We start from the raw sequence: 6,000 nt of genomic DNA on the forward strand, positions 1-6,000 counted from the left end.
GAGGAGAAATGTTGCTAACCCTACCCAGTAGATGCTGGTAACACCCCTTCTATAGTTGTGACAACCAAAAATGTCTCTGGACACTGCCAAATGTCCCCTGACAGGCAAAATCTCTCCCCATTTGAGAACCACTGATAAAAATGAAATTTAAAGCATCGTGTCTATAGCCATTACATAGTAAAGAAGACAAAGATCTGAGGAGATATTCTTCCAGGATTTGAAAACTATTATGTGATTCAACAAAGTCTCTTACATCACTGACAAACATGTGAGGTTCTGACGTGCATCTTTGTTGTTTCACTTTTGTTTTATTCATTAATTTAAGTAAGGATTCATGTCAAAGCTGGACGCATTCATCAATTATTACTATAGGTTGGCTGGGAACACAAGAGTTCTAAAAAAATCCATGAAAGCATTCTGCGAGAATCAATTGGCTATATGGAATTTACAATAAAGAGTATAGTATCATTCATTACTGCCTATAAATTGTCCTCCATATCCTTTATAGCAGTAAAAATTATACGAATATCTGTGCCTACTTCTTTTCCTTCAGGGGCCAGTTTTTAAACATTTACCAGTGGCCATTATCCACTTCCCATGTGGGTTTTGCTAAACTATTCAGCAGAGAAAGTTTGAATATCAAGGACAAAAAGTAAAACAGGTTTGCAAGAAGAATCATGACTGACAGACAATGGAGAGGCTTCGGCCTCTGGATTTCCAATTCTCTACTTTGGTCTTCCAGGAGTCTAGCTTCCACCTCCATGCCAAAAACACTACTGAATTTACCTTTTTAAGGTATACTTTTTTCACATTTTACTGTTTCTGAATCCAGGATGCATTTCACAGCAAACGTGTTTGTAGTGAGTGCTGTGGGACTCTGCACAGACACTCTGTTCAGGGCCAAGGCACCCATCCCCCATCTGCCAGGAGCTGGGGACACACAGCTGCCTCCCTCATGGGTACAGACCCAGGGTGCAGGGACCTGCCTCAGCCAAGGTTACAGCCCCTCCCAAGGGGGTGCCCACCACCAGTGACCGACTGGAGATTTCAAGGCCCAGCCCCATTGCCTCAACTTAGGGCAACTCTAAAGGGTCATTTTAGCTCCCAGCTCCCCAAGGACCACAGCAGATCTCAGTTGACACTTCCTTGTAGTCCAGCTTCTCGCTCTGCCAAATCCTACCTTCCTCACTTCCTTACAAATGCATCTCCAAGATCGGTCTCTAGGAAACCACAAACACACGTCTGCAAAGAGAAGAAATGCTTTGACCGGTAGACACAGGTACTGCGGTTCAGTTGTTAGGAGACTATTAAATCGGCATGCTAGTTTTTACATCAGTCATTTCTGTGAATAACGTTAGCCAGTTACTCCAGAGCTGGTGACACTAGCGAAACTGAATTTAAGGATGCTCAAAGTTGAGAAGCAGAGCTTGGATCCTGGTACTGGTACGTTTGTGAACAGCAGTGACCCTGGTTGAGAGACCAGCGGACAATCCCCACTGACATCTTTTTCTCTTGGACTTTCCCAGTGATGAGAGGGACAGACCATATACCACACCAGTCTCCTTTCCTTCTTCCTTGACATTTCTTGTCTGCCCTGGTCATCCCTTCCATTCTCTTTGTCCCAAAGCTTTCATACTGTTTTATTAGTGGGGTATGTAAAATGAATGGAATAAAGAGTGAGTCCAGTGCCATTTGCAACAACATGGATGGCCGTAAAGGGTATTGTGCTTAATGAAATAAGACAGAGAAAGACAAACACTGTATGTTTTCACTTATATGTGGAATCTGAAAAATAAAACAAACAAATGAATATAACAAAACAGGAACAGACTCAGACACAGAGAACAAACCAGCGGAGAGAGGGAAAGGGGGAGGGGCAAGATGGGGAAGGGGATTAAGAGGTACAAACTAAAAAGTATAAAGTTACAGGGATATATTGTACAGCATAGGGAATATAGCTGATATGTTATAATAACTTTAAATGGAGTATAATCTATAAAAATATTGAATCACTATGTTGTATGCCTGAAACTAATGTTACTGTAAACCAATTATACTTCAATTTTTAAAAATAAATAGTAAATTGATTAAAAATTTTTAAATAATTAATTAATTAAAAGAGTGAGTCAGGAGAAAAAAGTCAAGGTTAGGAATAAGAATGGAAAAATAACCAAGGATAAAAAAAGCATTTAAGGAAATATGAGAAATCCTACCTGCAACTCAATGGAAATAAATTTGAAACCCCAAAACATATGAATGATTTCCTAACAGAAATTTAAGCTACCAAAATTGTTCAACAAAAGGTAGAAAACTGAAATAAGCAATAACAGCAGCAAGATAGAAAAGGTGATTGTAGATCTCCCACTTTAAAAGTCACCAGATTCAGATGTTTTCACTGCTGAGATCCACGTAATCTTTAAAGAACAGGTAACCCAAACTTTCTGGGCTCAGAACCCCTTTCTATTCATAAAAATTCTTAGAGATTTCAGAAAGCCTTGTTTATGTGAATTATAACCATCAATATTTATCATACTAAAAATTAAAACAAAGTATCTTAAATTATTAATTCATTTTAAAATAACGATAGCAAACACATTACAACTTAATAGAAATAACATATTTTTGTGGAAAGAGGACATTTTCAAAAACTTTAGGGAGAAGAGTTGTATTCACTTACATGATTGCAAATCTATTTGATGTCTAGTCTAAATAAAAGAAATCCAGATTCTCACATCTGCTTCTGCATTCAATCTACTGTAATATGTTATTTTGTTTAAAGTATGTGAAAAAGGGAATTCCCTGGCGGTCCAGTGGTTAGGATTCCGCACTTCTACTGCAGGGGTCACGGGTTAGATCCTTAGTCGGGGAACTAAGATCCCACAAACCTCATGGCGCGGCCAAAAAAAAAAAAAAAAGTTTAAAGTATGTGAAAAAAATCTAGCTTCACACAGCTATGTAGCTGGAAAAGAGGAGTACCTTAATCAGATAGTTGTGGGCTTTCTTCTTTGATACTATATCCAAACACAACAAACGGCAGCTTTGTAAAAGTTAGTTGCAGTGTGGAATCTGAAATCGTATCGATAAACTTTTCCTACTCTATTACATTAAAATCCATCAGTCTATCTTGAACTTTATTTGTTATTTTTAAAAAATTTTTATTGAAAAAAAATTTTTATTGGAGTATAGTTGATTTACAATGTTGTGTTAGTTTCAGGTATATCTTGAACTTTAAATGTATCTTTTACTTGTGCATGATTTTGTAACATCATGCATTGGTCATTTGGAAAATATTAGTTCACTGATTTATGAAGGTCTCCCAAACATTGACATACTATATTACATAATATTTTTAAAATCACATTTATTAATATCACCCCTTCCGTCTCCTTAGAAAAGCCTTTTACTGTTGGTGGGAATGTAAATTGGTGCAGCCACTATGGAACAGAATTCAGCTTCCTCAAAAAACTAAAAATAGAGTTGCTATATGATCCGTCAATCCCACTCCTGGGCATATATCCAGACAAAACTATAATTCAAAAAGATACATGCACCCCAGTGTTCGTAGCGGCACTATTCACAATAGCCGAGACATACAAAAAACCTAAATTTCTATTGACAGATGAATGGATAAAGAAGATGTGGTATAGATATAGACATAGACATAGATTGATATATAGATATATATTTATATACACATACACACACACAATGGAATACTACTCAGCCATTAAAAAAATGAAATAATGCCATTTGCAGCACCATGGATGGACCTAGATAATCTAGAGATTATCATACTAAGTGAGGTAAGTCAGTAAAAGAAAGACAAATACAGTATGATACCACTTATATGTGGAATCTAAAATACAACACAGATGAACGTGTCCATGAAACAGAAACAGACTCACAGACATAGAAAACAGACTTGTGATTGCCAAGGGATGGGGGAGGGAAGGATTGGGAGTTTGGGATTAGTAGTTGCAAACTATTATATATAGGATGAATAAACAACAAGGTCCTACTGTATAGCACAGGGAATACTATTCAATACCCTGTGATAAACCATAATGGAAAAGAATATGAAAAAGAATACATATATGTATAACTGAGTCACTTTGCTGTACAGCAAAAATTAACACAACATTGTAAATCAACTACACTTTAATAAAAAAATTTTTAAACCCTTTTAATTATAGGGGAGATATTAAGCTCATGGTGTCAGATACAATGTGCTAATTGTAAAATGCTAGTTTTTACTGAAATCTCATATTTTATCACTAGCAACAAATATTGTCAATTGTTTCCTTTAAGTGGCAGGCTCACTTTGCTCTTTTACAAGAAAATATCTCCCAATACCCAAGTCTGAATAACCATATTCTGTCTATTGGTTATTCTTTTAAGTAAAAGTAGTGTCCCACCAAAAAAAAAAAAAAAAAGTGAAGCTAGTTCAGCTTGCAGTTCAAACACTACACACGCTTTTCCTAAAGCTGACCATCAGACTTTGGGAAACCGATGAGGTGAGCCCTAGCCCTGGGCTACTACCTGGAGGTAGTTTCCAGGATACAGCACACAGGCAAGCAGAGCCCAGTTGTCTCACTGACTTGAGGAAAAGAGCTCTGGGAGTCTAAGGAAGCTACATTTGTAGGGCAGAATCCCAGGGAGAAGAGAAGCATTGAGGGGGAGATCTCAAGAGATCTGCAGAGGGGGCCCTTCAAATCATTGGCTGAACCCTGATCAGCATATGTTTAGATGAAACTCCCAAGGCTGCTGAAGAACCACCATAAAGCAGAGGCCACACTATGTGCAGAACTCACACAGGGATAGGCATACACGAGGCATAGAATAGAGTCTTCAGAAAGGAATCACCTACGTAGTGATGATCTAAATGATCTTAGATTTCAGGCTGCTCTGACTCACCCTTTTGAGCCGGCCTCAAAAGGGTCAATCAGATTCCAACTAACTGAACTGTGTGTCAGGTCAAAGGCCAATATTTCTGAAGGAGTACAACAAAATCCAGCACCTAACAATATAAAAATCCAGTGTCATGAAATGCAAACAAAATTTTCAGGCATGCAGTGGATATAATCCACAACCAAGAGGAAAATCCATCAATAGAAATAAACCTAGAAATGACAGAGATGATGAAATAGGAAAGCTTCTAAACCAGCTATTATAAATATGCCCCAGATGCTCAAAAATGTAGAGGAAAACAAACATAATGGAGAGAGAAATGGAAGAAAAGTCATTATATAAAGAGGAACAAAGAAAAGATTGACTACAGACTTCCTATTAGAAATGATGCAAGCCAGGAGACTTTTTTTAAGTACTGAAAGTAAAAACCATCAATCTAGAATTCTACACTCAGTAAATTGATACATTAAAAATAAAGGTTAACTAAAGATTTTTTTTCACGCAAATAAAATTGAGAGAGTAAATCAGCAAACTGCACTATAAGAAATGTTAAAGAAAGTTCTTCAGCTGGAAGAAAAATGATACAAAAGGAAAAAGAAGAGTGTAGAAATGCTAAACGTGTATACAATATATAAAAGATTTTTTCTACTTTTTAGTCTCTTAAAAGAAAAGTAATTAACTATGTTTTTAAGAAAGGTAATTTACTATTTAATTAATAATTGCATTAAATGTAAATTGCCTAAAGAGCACAGTTGAAAAGCAGAAATTATCACACTAGATTTTTTAAAAAACTGTATATGTCTACAAGAATCCCACTTTAAGTTAAAAAAAAATAAGTTAAAAGTAAAAGGATGGGAAATGATATATGCATGCAGCCATTAATAAAAAGAAATTGGGAGCAGCTATATTAATATCAAAGAAAGTAAATTTCAGAATAAGGAATATTACTAGGGAAAAAGAGGCATATTTCAAAATGATAAAGTTGTCAATGTATCAAGAGACATAACAGTCCTAAATGTGTATGGACCTAATAACACAGTGTCAAAACACATGAAGCAGAAACTCTTAGAACTGAAAGGAGAAGTAAACAAG

This window comes from Monodon monoceros, unplaced genomic scaffold (genome assembly GCF_005190385.1).
Source record: "Monodon monoceros isolate NGI ecotype Baffin Bay Population unplaced genomic scaffold, NGI_Narwhal_1 Super_Scaffold_21, whole genome shotgun sequence".
Lineage (NCBI taxonomy): Eukaryota > Metazoa > Chordata > Mammalia > Artiodactyla > Monodontidae > Monodon > Monodon monoceros.